Below are 21098 nucleotides of genomic sequence, written 5' to 3'. Positions count from 1 at the left end.
CTAGTGTAGCCATGGCCTAACTGAAGTGCACCAACAGACAATGCAATCCTGCAAACACATATTGTTAGACCTGCTGCTTACTGCCAGGAGTAGACCAAAGGATTTATTTGAAATACTCAGAGAAGAGTAGCAAGTGCTATATTTAACAGTAAGCATTTACAGGGTTCGGGCCCTAAATTATAGTCTGATTCTGCAACCCATATTCACGGAAAGCTACCAATAGATTTCAGTGAGGATACGCACATGAGCACTACCACATGAGCAAAGATTTCTGGATAAGGCACTCAATAACGGTGGCAGTATTAAGACCCTGGGCGGAAGCTAGCTCCTCAGATTAGCTCATGAAAATATAAAACTAACAATGCAAACAATGCTTTTTCACGAGCAGCCATGTTTCCTCTGTTCCGTTTTCTGTTTCACCAACATGAGCATGCTGATTTGTCATCACACAGAATTGACAAAACTGAATTAAAGCCAATAGCACTTTCCAGATTTCTGATGTAATACTTTTCTTAGGCTGTACTAAGTACACATAACACTCTGAGGTATTATCGTTATTATTCCACTGTAGCACCTGCAGCTATGATTGTGGCCCTATTTTTCTAACCACCCCATAAATCAGGGCTCAGCAACCCCAGCACAAGTGAAAAGAGCAGCACATGCACCGATATTCATCAGCGAGGCAGAAGCTCAGGCCCACCTCTCTGCCTCCCTGCAGCTGGGAGCTTGCCCAAAGCCATGCCGCCTGTGGATTAACAAAAGACCAGCTAATGCTACCAACCACCACCTAAGGTAAAGCTCCGCATCTTTATTTGTTAATGAAGCTGCTGTAGTAAGGACCATTAGTGACTTTAAATATTTAAAAAAAAAAACTTTGAAAATTAAAAAATTAAATTTTTACATTTCCCATTCCAATTGGTGGCTTCTCAGATTCCAACTTTTGCTTCCATTTACCTGACAAAGGGAATTGCCACTCATAGCTTTCAGGAAACACTGGGCAAAGGCATTCTTATCAAATGGGCAGTGGAGCAAGAGCAAATGTGCAGAAGCCCAAGGATCTTTGAACAAGCATCAGTGAATCTGAGAAACTGTGTTATTACTAAGTAGTCTTTTGACACTCAGAGGGACCATGCTCTGCTCTGTCCACACCACTGGGTGAAGTTCCACTCTGCTCAAATCATTCAAGGTCCCTTATTTGGGCTGGCAGATTTCATTCCTTTTTAAACACTAGGCTGGGTAGAATTGAGAAGCTCTAACCAGCTCAGCCCAGCCTCCCCTTCTGCTTCAGTGAACGTGAACTTGGAGGAACAGAGAACCTGGCCTTCAGTTTTTACCTTGCCCACACCCAGTGGTTTTACAAATGTAGCTAAGCCTACAATAGGCTCCCTACACCTGATGAGGTTACCTAGGATCTACCTATCTCGATGGTACTACCTTACACATAGTTATCTACTACATCAAGAATCTCTAGTGAATTAATTATCCTACTAGGAGCTAGTGTGTTCTGTTCAAAGTAATAGTATTCGAGCAGTGCTTCCTAACAGCCCAACAGTCAGTCTCCAGTGATTCAGTAGCATAGTGTGATACTGAGCTACCATCTTATAAATACATGTATGGGCCGGGTCTGTTCCTGGTGTAAACTGACATAGCTGAATTGATGTAAGTGGAGCTACTCTGCTTTATGCCTCTGATTTACAATGTAAATGGGCCTGAACTGTGAAATGAAAATCTGCCTCTGTGCTTCCATAAAGTGTGAGAGAATGTAGTTCCAGGGCTTTGGTTCAGCCCATTTCAGAGACTGGGAGCAATCATAAAGATGGTAACCAAACATGGCTTTCCCAACAGCCAAGTCTGTTCAGGTCCACCTCTGACGTAAAGCAAACAATCAAAACTAACTGGTACTTGGTTCAGTCCTCCCAACCCCTGGGGAAGCTCAGCTCGTTCTGAAGGTAGTTGGCCTTGACGCTGCACTTCCTGCACCTGCAGAACTCCCACTGGTTCCAATAGAAATTTTCAATATTTCAATCTGGACTACAAGATGGAACACTGGAACTTTTACCCAGAAGGCTGAGCCACGCTGAACATCAGTTTTTGCAGAAGGCAACACCCAGATGTAAGAGTGACTCATTCACAGCCATGGCATTTGAGGGACAAACAGAATGACTTTAATCAGACATTTCCATTTTGTTAACAATGTTCACTAAAAACAGATGAGCCTCCTATATTATAACAGTTGTTATTAATCTCTAAGAAATATAACAAGCGACTGCCATAGTGAGGGAGACAGAATGCATTGTTTTAGCTAATTTGTTTAGAGAACATAAGGTGGCATTGAAATTAATATTCCTGAGGCTAAAGACTAAATAATTATTTAAATGTTCCTGAGGTTTTTTTAAGTAGCAGCCTTCGAAAATACAGAGAGACAGAAAGTAGTAAGAATGGGTAAGAGTTGCAAAAGTGCCTGAGTCCCATTTGCAAAAGTAAATTAAGCTCTTAGGAGCCACTCCGGTTGACTCTGAAAATGGGATGTGGCGATGAAGTCATTTAGATGCTTGTAAAAAGATTCCATAAAGTCTATTTATTGTGCTGTCAAATTACAAAAAGATACCATGGTGGTGAATTTTCCAAACACCTATTAATTCTTGTGGCAATTGGATATTTATGCAGGTTTGAAAAAATCTCAGTTTATACTGTCAAGATACTACACACCCATCACCCATGAGATCTACCACCCGCATGATTATAATGCATTATTTCCATAACAATAGCATATAGGAGTCCCAAATGGGATCAGAGCCTCTTTGTCCCAGGTACTGTATAAACAAGTAAAAAGAGATGATCTCTTCTCCAAAAAGATCATATACATCTTCCAGATACTATATATCATACTAAGATACAAAAACACATAAAGAGGCTAGTAACAGAGAGGAAGCCGTGCTAGTCTACACACTATCAAAACAAAAAGCAGTCAAGTAGCACTTTAAAGACTAGCAAAATAGTTTATTAGGTGAGCTTTCATGGGACAGACCCACTTCTTCAGACCATAGCCAGACCAGAGGCTAGTGAACATACAGAGATCTTAATGTTGCTTTATCTTTAATTTCTTTCTTGTTAAGTTCTTCACACCCTTCCATCTTAGTGAATGCTGAGCAAATAGCCTGTGTCTACACGTACCCCCTCCTTTCAGAGGGGGCATGTTAATGAGGCAGTTTGGAAAATGCTAATGAGGCACTGACATGAATATGCAGTGCCTCATTAGCATAATAGGGGCCACACACAGTTCAAAAGTGCCGCTTTTGGAATGCACACCTCCCGTGTAGACAGGGGGGCTTTTGAAAGGACCCCCTGACTTCAAAAGCCCCTTCTTCCTATTTGGTTTTAGGAAGAAGGGTCTTTCAAAGTCAGAGGGTCCTTTCGAAAGGCCCCTGTCTACATGGGTGGCATGCATTCCAAAAGTGGCACTTCTGAATCATGCGCAGCCACCATTATGCTAAGGAGGAGCTGCATATTCATGTCAGCACCTCATTAGCATCTTCCAAACTGCCTCATTAACATGCCCCCACCGAAAGGAGGGAGTATGTGTAGACACAGCCATAGAGATAATGAAAGCAGAGGGACCTCAGAGTGTTTGGCACTGGCATTTGTGTTGTTCCTGTCTCCATTCACTGACTGGATCAAGTAACTACCTAACTTCATACTATCTCCTGGACCAAGAAGTCTTCTCTTAGTTCTAGGTGTAGAGGCCTGTTATCTTGGGAGCTGCAAGTCCTGAGTACTGGTTTGCCTCTGGTAGACTCTGGTGCCAGTATTTTTGTCTAGCTCTACTCTGATGCATGCAGTACATTCTTTATGTCCATCACTGAGAGGTGGGTGACACACGATGCCTCCTCCTCATTTATATAATTAGAACATAATAAATGTTCTTCGGAATCCTGTAGCTCTTAAGACAGAGGGACTCCACCTCTGGGAAATGGGAGCAGTACATTAGCTATTTCTTCTGTCAGCTGCTTTCACTGTTTTAGTGTTTGCTGCACAAACATGCACACTTTTTCAATCAGAAGCCAGTGGAGTTGCTGCAGGTTTACAGTTGTGTGACTCAGAGCAGAATTTGGCCCTCGGTGTCTCACTGGCACAGATTTCTTTATTTTTTGATTTATTAAAACTTTGTGCTTCATAACCTCTTGGACCATGTACAATCAGTATAAAACAGCAATTAAAACAACCCACAACTGACTATAACAGTTTAGACATTCCCTCCTGTTTCTCGGATAAAAGTCCATCCAGCCTTAGGAGAAAGCCTCAATAAAGAGATAAATTCTCACACTAGATCCTGAAGGTTAATGACTATAGATTTGTCTTGATGAAGTGAACTGTGGTCCCTCTCCATGGAAAGGCCCTTTTACTAATGTCCTCCTCTTGAACCACAGAATTCAAATCTGGAAACTGTTAGCAACGATGCAACTGTTGATCTCAACCACTGGGAGATTTCTCTCCTGTCTAGCCTTGAGCTGATCTCATAAAAATAAACTTCTTTTGTTAAAGATGCTAAGACTGATGGAAACACATCTCATGCTTCAGGGAGCAGAGCAATAACCTGCCAAGGTCAGGCAGTAAAACAAGCATACGCAAAGCTGCATTTTACAACTGGCAAGGTGTACTTTGGTGTGTGGAGTTTGAGTTCCTCCAAAAATGTCAAGCATTGCTTGTAACCAGATGTTGAATGTGTGTCATGACGGACCAGTGATGATACATTTGGTTTACTTCTAACAGTACCTTTGACGTTAATAATTCATAACAGCTTAACTGTCATAGCTATTTGAGTCAACTGTCCTTCTTCAATAGATGGCATTTTTGTGGCTCTTCAGCAAACTCCAACTTCATAATTTACTGTGAAGACTGATCCTGATGAGTGCCATAAGTGGCCCTGCAGATTTATCAAGGTGGTGAAAATGTCATGAATAATATGTTTGTCTAAGACTGGCTTTTGTGTCTGTGATTTTAATAAACTCACTCCATAAGGACAGCTCTCACCATGGGGCTAGTCCCAGTCCCTGGTTCCAGGGACTGCAGTCTGGCCCACGTGATCTTAGTGCTGCTCAGGTTTGGCCTGTGGCTATTCCACAGCTTGTGATTAAGAACAGCTGCAACAAATCTGCAGCCACAGCCATAAACTTTAAAGGTACAACTACACAACACACACAAAAAAAATACACCACGACAGTGAGTATCAGAGACTGGCTGTACATCTCAGGCTGCTGCTGTGCCACTAAAATTAGCAGTATGGACACACCTGTGTGACCTGGACATTGGGTTTAGCCACCTGCTCTTTTTGCAGGGTTTCAAAGCCTGAATGGGAACATCTCCACTGCTCTTTGTAGTGCTGTCGCCTGAGCCCAAGTCTGTAGATAGACCCAGGATCTGAGACTCGCCGCCATGGGATGGTTTGGTTGTGGCGTAGACCTATCTTAACAGTCATCTCAAAGGAAAGTGGAGACTTCATAAAACACACAGGGCTCAATGTTGCACTGCTCGGAATGAGAATACAAAGATCAAATGCACAACCAAAGACCAGCAAGACCAGTGGCAACAACCCCTTGCCAAGTTAAAAACCTCTCCATGTTCCACGTGGTGAATCAGGATCAATTCCTACGCCTCCTCCTGCATAGCACTTAACAGGGCAAGAATTAGGAATTCCAAGGACCAGGGAGCTGAGCTCTAGTATGGTAATAAGTTGCTCAGTAGCTATTGCTCAGGGAAACCAGTGCTCCAAGCAGGAATAAGAAAAGAGCTGTCTGCACAGCTCCACTGTCTACCTCCCAGAATGCTAAGCAGCACAGCACTGAACTGAGTACCCCAATGGCTCTCCTCTCTATTCTGATATAAGATGGAGCCCTGAATAGATAAAAAGAATTACTGAGCTTCCAGTTAGTTGATCCTGAACTCCTCAAGAATGTTAAGTTGGAGGATATTTTATGGAGTTCTAAATAACATTGGAAAGACCCTAAAACCAATCCGATTAATCTCAACACAATAAAGCCTTTAATCTAACTTATCAGCAAATTCCTATTTCTCCATTTTCTAACAAAAATAACAACACTTTTGTTGCCATTGCATTAATAAGATCCTATTTCTGCTCAGGGACTGAATCAAACCTTTGTTCTTCATAGCAAAGGATTAAGAAGGTTGCTATTTTGGTAATGAGATGGGGTAGACGTACTTACATTGCAGCTGAGAACCAGGCTGGATGCCTGAGAAGGGAAAAAACTCTGTTACCTCAGATGAACTTCATTCTTCTAATCAGTATATCAAACTCCATTAGTGTGATGCATATAATTAACAATAAAAGAGTGACTATTCATGAATAATTACAATTTGATAGAGTGTTTAAGCTCATTTGCAAATGTGCCCTATGTTATGTAGAAAGTCATGAATACAGATTAAAGAGTTGAAAAAAAAAACACAAAAGAAAGTTGCTTACTTTCCAGGTAGTTTATTGGTCAACTATTTTTTTTTTCAAGCCAGACCTAATTTCTTCAGGATGTCTCACCTCGTTAACGGCGTATAATGGAAAAGTTGTCAGAAAAACAACACGGAAAAAAAGGTGGCAGAAAAACAGCACATAGGCAAGGACGCTTTGCAAGCACTCCAGAAGGAATAGCAAATCAGTGAGCACAGATCCAAATCTTAGGGCATGACCTAGATGCCCAAATTGATTGTGCAAACTTTGTGAGGCTGGAGAAGGAAGCAGTGACCTGTGAAAATGAAAGCAACCCTCTGAAAACATTAGTCATGACAAAAATATGTTGTTTATAGTTATCATAAAACATTTTGTGCTTGGTTAAACAAACATCTTTGGTATATGCAATCACTGCAAATAAAACATTTTCCAAAGGGTTGGGGTTCAACCATAGGTATGACACTGTGGGTTGGAAGTTGGCAAAAATTTAAAATGAGAGAGAGAGTCACTTCTTGCACTTACAAATGGAAACATCAGATGTGCAGTACATGCAACAGCTTCTAAATAAAATGCTGCAACAGAATCTAAGAGTAGCATCTTCTGAAATAGCAAAAGCAAGCAGGAACAGATACTAGCCTGACTATTTTACTCACATTCTGCCTCTTGGTGGGCTGTTGTCATCATAATTGGCACTGTAAAAATGAGAAAAATCCAGCAATTTGCTAAATTATATCCAATATCTAATAATGTATTCTATTTGTATTTTTGAAAAGCCCAACATAATGAAAAGCAATCCCAGAAATGGGCACGATGCCAAAACCAAATCAGCCCACTGGTCATTTCTGACACCCGATGGAAATTTTCTTTTACATCTCTTGAAGTTTTCCCTCCTTTCTTAAATCTGACAAAGAGCTGACCAACAACAAGGCTAGAACATAACAAAAATGGTATGTAGAGATCTGTAGCATTACTGGAACTCGGCTGCAGTATTCTCTTCCATAGCAACCACAGGGGAAAGGAACTTATGTTTACATGCTTACAAGTTACATTTTAGTCAGTCATACACTATTTGCCTCAATAAAGAGGTAAATGGGTGAAATTTAATGGGGTCTGTGATATAAAGGAGGTCAGACAAAGTGACCTTCTGGTCCCTTTGGTCCTTAAACACTATGCTTCTACAGAATATTGTTGGTACCATAAGACCACTATGTGCCCATTCCCCATTTTGGTCTCTCTCCATTAAAATCCCCATCAAGGACAGCTAAAAAAGCATGAAACTCTCCAGAAAGAGCCATTTGAGTGTCAGGGCAAATTTAATGTCAGCCACATGGAACCACTACAGCATAACAATTTACGTCTCTGCAGTGTCACATACAGTTAAGACAATTAGAGATGAAACAAAATAGCCCCCTCTATATTTTTAAGCCCAATAGATTTGTTTTAAATATGGTTAACTCGTGCATAGTATTAGTCAGCAGAAATATACTGGCTTGCACCTTTAGGTAATATTCTGTGCTCCATTTTTAAAAGAGGACTCTGAGGCCCTGATCTTGTGATTAACCCTATGCAGGTAAAATCTTGCATGGAAGCAGAACCCTGCCCCAAGAGGGGTTTCACTGGGGGGAAACAAAATTATACCTGTTAAGATATAATTGCTAAATTGGAGCCTAAAATTGCTTATGTGGGATTTAACTCTCCATTTTTGCATCTCTGTGGTTTGCACATATCCACCGAACACTCAGCCATCTGCATATCTGACTGGCACTGAAATATTTTGGACACAACCCTTAAAAGGAAAACGTGTTTTGGGTGCTCGAGGAATTTGGGGTGTGGCCCTAAATGTTGCAAACCTGCATCTTGAAAAGCTGGGCTATGAAAACCTGAGGACACATTTTTAGAGGCTTTGATTGAAGTCTCTTGAAAAATGTTTCCAAACTTAGTTCCTCCTTTTTTTTCTCTCTCTCTCTGAAAAGGAAGGCCCAGGAGCATCCCCCTTAGTTTTGATAGGACTTCTCCAGAAGCAGAAAGCCACTCAGTCACATGAAGGATAGCACCATCAAGCCCTGAGTATTGTTACTTGTTTTCAAAAGATATATCCCCAGTTCGCATGAACTAGGGTTTAGGGTTTGTTTTTTTTTTAGAAACATAACAGTATTTTTCCAGCTCTGTGAAATAAAATTAGTTTCAAACTTACCTTAAATGTATTTTGATCTCATACCCAGTGCACTAAGTACACAGTGAGCTATGAATGGGGACAGTCTGAGCATCTTTAGGATGCTCTCCTAGGCTGCGTCTACACGTGCACGCTACTTCGAAGTAGCGGCAGTAACTTCGAAATAGCGCCCATCACGTCTACACGTGTTGGGCGCTATTTCGAAGTTGAAATCGACGTTAGGCGGCGAGACGTCGAAGTCGCTAACCCCATGAGGGGATGGGAATAGCGCCCTACTTCGACGTTCAACATCGAAGTAGGGACGTGTAGACGATCCGCGTCCCGCAACATCGAAATAGCGGGGTCCTCCATGGCGGCCATCAGCTGGGGGGTTGAGAGATACTCTCTCTCCAGCCCTTGCGGGGCTCTGTGGTCACCGTGGGCAGCAGCCCTTAGCCCAGGGCTTCTGGCTGCTGCTGCTGCAGCTGGGGGTCCGTGCTGCATATACAGGGTCTGCAACTAGTTGTTGGCTCTGTGTATCTTGCACTGTTTAATGAAAGTGTGTCTGGGAGGGGCCCTTTAAGGGAGCGACTTGCTGTTGAGTCCGCCCTGTGACCCTGTCTGCAGCTGTGCCTGGCATCTCTATTTCGATGTGTGCTACTTTGACGTGTAGACGTTCCCTCGCTGCGCCTATTTCGATGTTGGGCTGAGCAACGTCGAAGTTGAACATCGACGTTGCCGGCCCTGGAGGACGTGTAGACGTTATTCATCGAAATAGACTATTTCGATGTCGCAACATCGAAATAAGCTATTTCGAAGTTGGGTGCACGTGTAGACGTAGCCCTATTGTGTTATAAGCAACAAAAATACCACAACCACTCACAGCTGAGGAACTCTGTGTTTTGCAACAATTCAAGAGTTAAGCCTTCCTACAGGGATGAAAAAGTTAAGCATCACAATGCTCATTTCACAGAGGTGACAGCGGATGAGGTGGGGAAGAGGAAGGAAATGACACAAAGTTTAAAATACCAAATTTTTGGATACCTTACTTTCGCAACTGAGACTCTGTTTTTCTCCTGAGCATGCATAACATAGATCAACATCAACAGGAGTAGCAGGTGCTCAGCACTGCTGAAAATGAAACCAGAGGGTCCTCAAGTTGAGCACCCCAAATTAGAAGCCATTCGTAAAACTGGGGCTTAAGTCAGAACTAGAACTCAGGTTCCCAATACTCCATCCAACCTATGCTTTGACTCCAAGATTCTCATTCCCCTTGCTTCCTATAGTGCTTCATAGCAAGGTGGAATTATAAGGGAGAAGTTAGAAGCATTCAGAGGTCCTTCATACTGTGAAAAAAAGTATGGCTTCTTTAATGTTTCCTTTTTTCAAAAGTGGCAACATAAACTAACTGACTGTGCTCTTAGGAGAGCTTCTGGCAGCAGTACATGACAATCTGGTGCCAAACCTCCTCTTTAGCATGTAAGAAGAAACAGACTTTAGTTCTACATAAAGGCAAGACCTTTGGAAAGGACTTTAAATATTTCTCATGACAACAAGAAGGGGAGAGACATCTTGAAATTAAAAATACCCTCCGGAATTGCAATTCAACCTTAAAATATCACAGCCAGTTTAAGTGTGAATTGAGTTTCCTGATGAAAGAATTAAGAAAAACAATTAACTAGTCAAGGCAGGATATGCCCTTACTCCAAACTATCATCCTCAACATTTTTATACTACTTCATATATTCAGAGCACTGTAAAGGCATTAGTAATTCCTCACAATGCCTCTGGGTGAGGTATATAAGCATATGATTATCATCATGTGGGGAAACTGAGAAAGAAAGACAAAGTGATTTGTCCAAGGAGTCAGTGGCAGAGCTAGGACTGCAACTCAGGACCCTCCATTCCTTGAGCATCTTTCAAAAACAGCCCATTATTCAAATGACTAGGAAAGAAAATCCAGTTCTGTATTTAATTTTTAAGATGAGATGCTTAGTATACGTAACAGTATAGATCGACCCTCTCTAATCCGGCACCCTTGGGACCTGAGAATTTGCCAGACCACAGAAGGTCAATATTGTCTAGCAGGATTACCAACATTTCCACTGTTTACTGGGCTCTAGAAAATATTTAGGGGCAAATTACAGCTAAATAACAGTACAGAACACTGAGAGCCAGGATTGGTGGTTGTAAACAAACTTCATGGGACCACAGGAAACTTGGTCATACCCATAGTAAGAGGTAACTAAAATCATGGCTGATTACAGATGTTGTTGGACAAGAGAGTGCCAGACTAGAGAGTGCCAGACTGTATTATTAAAAAGAAGCCACTATGAATAATATTAACTACAGAAGATTCAGGAGGAAACAACCAATGATACGTAAGAGACATTGCAGGTAAAATTTACTGATTCTTCTACCTCTCAGCTACTTACCATTCAGAAAAAGATGCAGCATTTAAATTCTGAAGTCACATTTCTCAGTTGTCCAAAAAAGGGGCATCTTAACATTGTTTTGGTTTATTAACTGAAACACTGCTGTGGCATTATACAATATTTGTACTTATCTAACTTAATAGATAAGACAGCATTTCTGATGTTCTGTACAATCAACTATTTCAACATGCTTATGTGTGACTACACAGAGAGTAAACATCCAAAATGTGTTATTCTACTTTTCCAAAACACAGAGAGTGATGTGGCATTTACGAACTATAATGAATATGATTAAAAGAAATGAAATGTAATATGAGAATAATTTTAAAACTTTTGGTGAGGGTAGGAGGTTATTCTTTTTCTCTGATCGTTTTTCCCCCTCTGATTTGTTTTCAAGTTCCTGTTTGATTCTAACTTCTGATTTTCTCCAGTCTGTTTCTCTTTAACGCCCTTGTTCTGTTCCTCGCTGGTTTGTTTTTTGTTGCTTTATGTCTCCTCACATTTGGTATATCTTTTGCCAAACAATAAACAGAAGTCTGCTAATACTCATATGTCCCTGCGGGAGCATCAGCAGGTTTCAGAGTTAACAGCCCACAAAGATATTTGAAGCAGTTCACATGTCCCAAAGCTATGTCTGGATCTTTGGCAGAAAATACCAAAAGGTTACACTCAGGTCACATATTAATTTTTTAATTCAAAACCATGACTATCAGAAACTTTTTTTAACGGAAACCAAAATATTGATAACACCATGTGACTACAGGAAACAGAGATTTGACATCCAGGCTTCTGTCTTAATCCAGCCCTGGACTTCAGCATTGTAGTCACTCTGAAAAAGAGGGCATACCTCTGCTCAATTACTTGTCCCTCCAACAAACTGAATAGCTGAAAAATTTTCAAGAACATCACTGCAATTAGCAGTGGTTAAACCCAGGCATACAGTATTTCACTAAAGAATGTACCAGTAGCTGGTTATATAAAGGTCCTTGGTTATAGTACACAGAAATTCCAAATACTGTTTGGGTTCAGAAGGCTGGGTGTTTTGTTTTCAAGTTTTAGAATTTGAGTCCCAATCAGTTTTTGAGAAAAGAGGAAACAAAACCAAGAAGATCTTGGTTCACTAATGACCCTGGGCCACAGGGTTCTGTTCTGTGAAAGTTAATAGGAATTGATTATAGTAATCAAAAAGCAGGTTCTTCAACCCCCAATTATCAGTTAGCCATTCCACTGCACTTCTCCAAACAGTTTTCCAGATTCAGATACACTGCAGTCTTTCGCAATGGTTACACGTCATTACCCAAGTCTAAACCTAACAAACTGATCATAACAAATGACATTTCCAGTCAAAACAAAAAAGCAGTCAAGTAGCACTTTAAAGACTAACAAAATAATGTATTAGGTGATGAGCTTTCGTGGGACAGACCCACTTCTTCAGAGCATAGCCTTACCAGAACAGACTCGATATATAAATCACATAGGTCCAGAAATTGTTATCAAGGTTGACAAATCAGAACAATTGTTGTCAAGGCTAGCAAATCAGAAGAGCAGAGGGGAGGCAGGATGGGGGAGTGGGGAAGTTAAGAGTTAGATAAAAAAAAGTATGTAAACTTTCTGAACTGGGACAGCAATTACCTGGCCCATTATCAGGACTCTTTCACATACTTTTTTATCTAACCTTGAGAACAATTTCTGGACCTATAGCCGTGTCTACATGTGCACGCTACTTCGAAGTAGCGGCACTAACTTCAAAATAGCGCCTGTCACAGCTACACACGCCGGGCGCTATTTCGAAGTTAACTTCGACGTTAGGCGGCGAGACGTCGAAGTCGCTAACCCCATGAGGGGATAGGAATAGCACCCTACTTCGACGTTCAACATCGAAGTAGGGACCGTGTAGTCGTTGCGCGTCCCACAACTTCGAAATAGCGGGGTCCGCCATGGCGGCCATCAGCTGAGGGGTTGAGAGATGCTCTCTCTTGAGCCCCTGCGGGGCTCTATGGTCACCGTCAGCAGCAGCCCTTAGCCCAGGGCTTCTGGCTGCTGCTGCGGCAGCTGGGGATCCATGCTGCAGGCACAGGGTCTGCAACCAGTTGTAGGCTCTGTGGATCTTGTGTTGTTTAGTGCAACTGTGTCTGGGAGGGGCCCTTTAAGGGAGCGGCTTGCTGTTGAGTCCGCCCTGTGACCCTGTCTGCAGCTGTGCCTGGCACCCTTATTTCGATGTGTGCTACTTTGGCGTGTAGACGTTCCCTCGCAGCGCCTATTTCGATGTGGTGCCACGCAACGTCGAAGTTGAACATCGACGTTGCCAGACCTGGAGGACGTGTAGACGTTACTCATCGAAATAGCCAATTTCGATGTCGCTATATCGAAATAAGCTATTTCGATGTTGGCTTCACGTGTAGACGTAGCCTATGTGTTTATATATTGGGTCTGTTCTGGTATGGCTATGATCTGAAGAAGTGGGTCTGTTCCACGAAAGCTCATCACCTAATAAATTATTTTGTTAGTTTTTAAAGTGCTACTTGATTGCTTTTTTGTTTTGGTAGAATACAGACTAACACGGCTAACTCTCTGTTACTATTTCCAGTCAAACTTTCAATGATGATGCCCAGCAAAGTTAAATTTTCTATTTCCAGGGGTGGTAAGTATCTCTGTAACACTGGCGAGTTTTTTATTCTAGTGTTTATGTAATCTGTAAATGGCTACAGCATTACTGTACAGAACACATCGATAGACAGGGTCCTTTCCATTCTAGTTCAAATAAAATATATAGGAGGATCATTCAGGGACAGGAAGTTGCAGAGACAGATTTACCTAACAAGGCTTCATGGACTACGTGCTCAGGGAAAAAGGATTTAAAAGAGAAGAGAGAGAGAAGTGAGATTCTGTCCTACTGGTAGTGTGACAAGAGGAAGGCACAAAGCCAAACGTAGGAGAGGGATGTGAGGGGTGTAGTTCGGAGACAGAATATCAAGAAGCAAGACAGAGTAAAAGTATGGAAGAAGCACAGAGACAGGAGCCCATGTAAAGCTGTGAAGAGATTTTAATGTCAAAGAAAAAGCAAACAGAATTTATTGTGGAATAGGGGAAAGCCATTAAAATACTTCAGAGAGGTGACACCCAACCTAATCCATAGTGGACAGATCAGTGGTTCATCTATCCTTGCACCCTGTCTTCAGACAGTGGCCAATGCCAGATGTCACAGAGGGAATGAACAGAACTGGTAACCATCAAACGATCCATTTCCTGTCACTCATTCCCAGCTTCTGATGAACAGCAACTAGGGACGCCATCCCTGCCCATCCTGGCTAACAGCTATTGAGAGACTTACCTGTTTTCTAGACTCTATTGACTTCTTGGGCTTTGGATCAGGCCCTAAATTCAGAAGTACTAAAACCAAAGCTCTACGGGGAATTCCTGACTCCAATAAAGTCAAAAGGAGAAGTGTTGTTGTTTTCAGAGAGGCATTTATATACATATATAAATACAAACAAAAATGCAGGAGGATATTTCAAAATTGCTAACTGAGGGGGAGGAGCTGCTTTTTAACCAGTGCTCCAGTTTATATTGTGGTGATGAACTGAACACAACACTGTCATCATAAACATTAATTTTCTCTATAGACCCACACAAAATATCAAATTGGGGCAAACCTATTGTAAGCAGCATGAGTGCAAAATGCCCACACTGTAGTATATCTGGGTGAATCTAATACTTGATCTAGGGACCCTGCTCTCCTACATCTATGTTTAATTTAGCCCACAGCAACATTTAAGTTTTCAATCCCTAGACAGACTGTTTAGATGAGGCTTGGGTTTTACTAATTTACCAAAGAAGAAACAATGACATTTTCTTTTACGGGAGGAAAAAGGTTTATCCTCTTTCATGTAGACTTATTTTCTTAGCAGGGGATTAAAAACACATTTGAAAAAAAAACTTTGCCTTCTATTTAAAAAAAATCAGCAGATGTTTTTTGCATGAGCTACATTGTTTGTTGTTTTCCTAAGAAGTCCAAAACACAAAACTCATTTAACTTCTAGAGAAGTAACACAGAATTGACAATGCAGTACACCACACATCAAACAAATGGCCACTCCTGCTGCTCTTCAGACATCTGGGGACTAATTTGCAATTATTTGCATTTGCAGAGCACAGCTATACAACAGAAATGTGGGCTTTAATGGGAGCCCATCTCTTGAGTTGATGCAGAATTAATTTTCAAAGGGTGACATGCACCATAAATCCTATTGTGTGATTACTATAAACATGCAAACAAAAGGATGAGAAAGAGTGTTGTCTGCTAATGGATGTGTAGTTATGAATTTCAATTGCTACAACATGTGATTAATTTACATGTTCAAATTAAGTGTTCATTTTTGCATGTTTAATTATGAGGTTTTTGAAAGGATGTGTGTGCTAGATCATAAGCAGCATTTGGGGGAAAGCTTGGCACTTGTAATTTGCTTGTCCTTGTTTAAAAGGTTCTCATTACATCATGGAACAAAGAAGTTAGAGGAAGAAAAGTCTCTTTTCCCAGCTAACAGTGCACACAAATCAAGAACTTGCCTCTTTTTTGTATTTCCCGTGGTCACCTGCATCTGAGGTATCTTTTCAAGAAGCAAACGATATGGAAAATCTGTGAGGTCTAGAGAGTGGATTTGGAGAGACCAATGTTACATGGACTGTGGCCGTTAATATTTAAACTGTTTTAGGATACCTGCCATCAGAATCCTTTCCAACCACTTTCAAAGGACAGTCCAACTATTAGCTAAAATTTCACTTCAGAATGCAGTCCTGGGTTTTGTTGATATGCCGCTCAAGAGGACTAATCAATCTGTCATAGTTTCCGCAGTGAAAAGCATCACCAGATGCAAAGGAGGATCATATTGTTTTGAAACAACCAATTGCTCAGGGGCACTAGCAATTGTACACCCATTTCTTAGAAGTGGTTCAGACTGAAAAGCTTCACTTTCAATCATACAACAGTAGTCACAGCAATGCTCAGGCAAGTGTCAAGAGTTTATGCATTCACTGGCTTTTGGAAACTACTTAGATTAAAAGTCATAAGAAGGTATGAAAATATTACACAATGTACACACAAAAGTATATAGTATGATATATATAAAGATAGATTCAATTCTACATCACATCTCCCTAACTCTGGGCTATTCTGGATCCCAGAGTTACCCTCAACATATTTTATGGAAGTCCTCAGGGCTACTCTGAAGGCCATAGGAGCTGACAGTCACGCCAAGACGCTGGGCTAGGTGGGGCATCTGGCTCTGCACTCCTGGGAAAGGGCGGGGCTTCAGGCAGAAGGGGGTGAAGCCAGGCAGCCACCCTTCAGTGCCAAGACAAAGTGCACCATGCCACCCTCACCAGCCCTCAGAGCCATCCGGAGCACACTATATGGAGCTCTGGTAGTGATTTAAAGGGGGCGTGGGTCTGGGCCCTTTAGAATCACTGGGCCCCAAGACAGCTGCCTTTTTGCCTCCTCCCCTGCCTTGGTCTGAGGGCCTCTTTAAGACAATGAGCTGCTCCACAGGCCAGCTTAGCCACAACACACCCATTCTTGCCTTGCTGTTAGAGAGTTATAGAAGGGCTCCAACAGGGACCAGAACATGGACCAAATATCTACACACACGAAACATGAAAGTATTGAGCACAATGGCTGTGGCCACACTTGGCCAAAATTTCGAAATGGCCATGCTAGTGGCCAAATCAGAGGATACTAATGACGCACTAAAATGAATATTCAGCGCCTCATTAGCATGCTGCCAGCCACAGCACTTCAAAAGTGCCGTTTTTGATAGTGCATAGCTGGGCTATATGGGGGTCCTTTTTGAAAGGACCCCGCAGATTTCAAAATCCCCTTATTCCTATCAGCAGATTTCGAAGTCAAAAAAGACCCCCCTGTAGCCGAGCCGTGCGCAATTGAAAGTGGCACTTTCAAAGTGCCATGGCTGGCAGCATGCTAATGAGGCGCTGAATATTCAGTTCAGTGCCTCATTAGTATCCCCCGACTTGGCCATTAGCATGGCCATTTCCAAATTTTGGCCAACTGTGGCCACAGCCATTCTGTTGTGAAAAATATCACAGAATCATAGAATCATAGGGCTGGAAGGGACCTCAGGAGGTCATCTAGTCCAGCCCCCCTGCTTCAAGCAGGATCAACCCCTACTAAGTCATCCCAGACAGGACCTTGTCCAGACGGGACTTAAAAACCTCAAAGGATGGAGAATCCACCACCTCTCTAGGCAACGCATTCCAATGCTTCACCACCTGCCTGGTGAAGAAGTTTTTCCTAATATCTAACCTACACCTCTCCCTCTTCAACTTCTGACCATTACTCCTTGTTCTGCTATATGACACCACTGAGAACAGTTTCTCACCCTCCTCTTTAGAGCTCCCCTTCAGGAAGTTGAAGGCTGCTATTAAATCACCTCTAAGTCTTCTCTTCTGTAAACTAAACAAGCCCAAATTCCTCAGCCTATCCTCATAGGTCTTGTGCTCCAGACCCTTAATCATTTTTGTTCCCCTTCGCTGAACTTGCTCTAGCAAATCCACATCCTTCTTATACTGGGGGGCCCAAAACTGGACACAATATTCCAGATGTGGCCTCACCAGTGCCGAATAAAGAGGAATAACTACTTCTCTAGATCTGCTCAAAATGCTCCTCCCAATGCACCCCAGTATGCCATTAGCCTTCTTGGCTACAAGGGCACACTGTTTACTCATATCCAGCCTTTCATCCACCATAACCCCTAGGTCCCTTTCCATCTTACTGCTGCTGAGCCAGTCGGTCCCCAGCCTGTAACAATGTTTGGGATTCTTCCGCCCCAGGTGCAGGACTCCACACTTCTCCTTATTGAACTGCATCAGATTTCTTTTGGCCCAGTCCTCCAATTTATCCAGATCCCTCTGGATTCTCTCTCTACCCTCCAACGTATCTACCTCTCCCCCTAGTTTTGTGTCATCCGCAAACTTGCTGAGGGTGCAATCCAGTTCCTCATCCAAGTCATTAATAAAGATGTTGAATAACACCGGCCCCAGAACCGAGCCTTGCAGCACTCCGCTTGAAACAGACCGCCATCCAGATATTGAGCCATTGACCACTACCCGTTGGGCCCGACCATCAAGCCAGCTTTCTATCCATCTTATAAGTCCAAGGATCCAATCCATATTTCCTTAACTTATGGACAAGAATGTTGTGGGAGACCATATCAAAAGCCTTGCTGAAGTCAAGGTATATCACATCCACTGACTTCCTCATGTCCACAGAGCTTGTTACCTCATCATAGAAGCTGATCAGATTGGTGAGGCAGGACTTGCCCCTGGTGAATCCATGTTGGCTACTTTTGATCACTTTCCCCTCTTCCAAGTGCTTCAAAATGGATTCCTTGAGGATTCCCTCCATTATTTTCCCAGGGATTGAGGTAAGGCTGACGGGTCTATAGTTCCCTGGATTGTCCTTCTTTCCTTTTTTAAAGATGGGCACTACGTTTGCCTTCTTCCAGTCATCCGGTATCTCTCCTGATCTCCAAGAGTCTTCAAGGATAATGGCCAAAGGTTCAGCAATGACCTCTGCCAATTCCTTCAGTACCCTGGGGTGCATTAAATCCAGATCCATGGACTTGTGCACATCTAGTTTTTCTAGATAGCTCAGAACTTGTTCCTTCCCCACAGATGGCTGCCCTCCACCTTACCATACTGCATCATCTAGGACCGTCATTGGGAAGTTGACTTTGTCCGTGAAGACTGAGGCAAAAAAAGCATTGAGTACTTCAGCTTTTCCTGCATCAGCTGTCACTAGGTGACCTCCCTCATCGAGTAATGGCCCCACACCTTCTCTGATAACCCGTTTATAGTTCACATGCCTGTAGAAACCCTTCTTGTTACTCTTCACATCCCTTGCCAGCTGCAGTTCCAATTGTGCTTTCGCTTTCCTGATTACTGCCCGGCATTCTCCAGATGTATGTTTATACTCCTCCTTAGTCAACTGTCCTCGTTTCCATTTTTTGTATGCATCCTTTTTGAATTTAAGCTGACTAAGGATTTCCCTGTTAAGGCAAGCTGGTTGCCTACCATGTTTGCATTTCTTACTATGCAGCGGGATTGTTTGTTCCTATGCCTTCAGTAAGGCTTCTTTAAAATACTTCCACTTCTCTTCAACTCTTTTCCCCTTCATTTTCGTTTCCCAAGGGATCCTACTCATCCGGTCTCTTAGGGAGTCAAAGTCTGCTCTTCTGAAATCAAGGGTCTGTATGTTACTGCTCACCCTTCTTCCTTTCGTCCGGATCTTGAAATCTACGATCTCATGGTCGCTGCAGCCCAGGTTCCCTCCCACTTCTACTTCTTCTACTAGTTCTTCCCTGTTTGTAAGCAACAGGTCAATTTGCGCACGGCCCCTGGTCAGTTCCTTCAGCACTTGTACCAAGAAGTTATCCCCAATAGTTTCCAAAAACTTCCTGGATTGTCTGTGTGCTGATGTATTGGTCTCCCAACAAATGTCTGGATGATTAAAGTCTCCCATGAGAACCAGGGCCTGTGATTTGGAAGCTTCACTAAGCTGCCTGAAGAAAGCCCCATCTATCTCCTCTCCCTGATCTGGCAGCCTATAACAGACACCAACTCCAACATCACCTCTGTTACTTCCACCTCTAAGCTTAACCCAAAGACACTCAACTGGATTTTCTCCTTCCTCATACTGGAGTTCTGAGCAATCATACTGCTCCCTCACATAGAGCGCAACTCCTCCTCCTTTTCTCCCCTGTCTGTCCTTCCTAAACAATTTATAACCTTCCATGACCGTGCTCCACTTATGCAAATCGTCCCACCAAGTCTCCGTTATTCCAACCACCTCATACTTCTGTGACTGTGGCAGGGCCTCTAATTCTTCCTGTTTGTTCCCCAGGCTTCTGGCACTAGCGTACAAGCATCTTAGAGAAGGGGCCGATTGGGCCACTTTCTCCTCTTCACCCAGGAAACCCACTTGATTATCAAGTATATGAACATTCATTTTCATATGTCGCAGAATGAACATTACTTCCACCATAGTCACATTTCTCTCCCACCCCCATTTATCCTCCAAGTTAATGTAGCAGTTATCCACAGGTACTGTGGTACCACCATACCATTTGTAGCTGTGAGCAAGTCAGCTCGCACAAGCTAACCAGGTGTCAGTCTAGTCAGTTATTTTGAAAGAGTAAGTGTTAACAATTTATTAGGTAGCAGTTAAGGCTCTGCAAATACTGCAAATTTTTTTCCTGAATACCCACTTACAGTCTTTGTGATTTTTAGAGGAGTCAGTGCTCATGCCCCATTTTTGCTCTTCCCCTGTGAATACTTAGGCGATCAAACTTTACTAGTCAACATATTCACAGCTGTTGAATTTCAAAGTCACAGGTATAAGTGCTGGTAGAATCTGCATTTTGGGCTTGTGCCCAGAAGTGTAAATGCCAGATTACCTTCAATCTCATCTAACCACAGAACTTCAAAAATACCAGCTAACAGAGTGGAGAGCAACCTCAGCGTCAGGGAGCCACAACCACTCCTTCCATTCCTTTCAGTGTATATTGGGCCCGGTGAAAATCTGTAGCAATGAGTCTGTACAGAGGATCTGCAGTGCCTAGTTAAAAGTCAGCTCGATGACTAACACAGACACTTAGAAATAAATTCAGAAAGTCCAGCAAGACCTCCAGAATGCAATGTTTTATGGTAGGGAGCCTATATCATAGAATCATGGCATTCCAAGGAATATCTAATCTAACTGCTTGCCATGATGAAGGATTTGTTGGGTCTAAGCCATCCCAAACAGGCAGTTATCCTGCCTCCTTTTGAAAATCTCCAAGTGAAGATGCTTCCACAATCAACCAAACTTCTCAGTATTAGCAAGGATGAATGGTTGTTTGTCTGTATATTTTCCGCAAAACCCTTCATCTCTTTCCCCTATCAGTTGTGTTGTTCCTGTTCAGTTAGGGGATGATCTGCAATTTGCAATATATTTTTTTACATTTCTGAACATTTCAGGTATTTTCATATTAGATCTCTGGTG

Source organism: Carettochelys insculpta, chromosome 6 (assembly GCF_033958435.1).
Source record: "Carettochelys insculpta isolate YL-2023 chromosome 6, ASM3395843v1, whole genome shotgun sequence".
Lineage (NCBI taxonomy): Eukaryota > Metazoa > Chordata > Testudines > Carettochelyidae > Carettochelys > Carettochelys insculpta.
Note: the sequence above shows the minus strand (reverse complement) of the source record.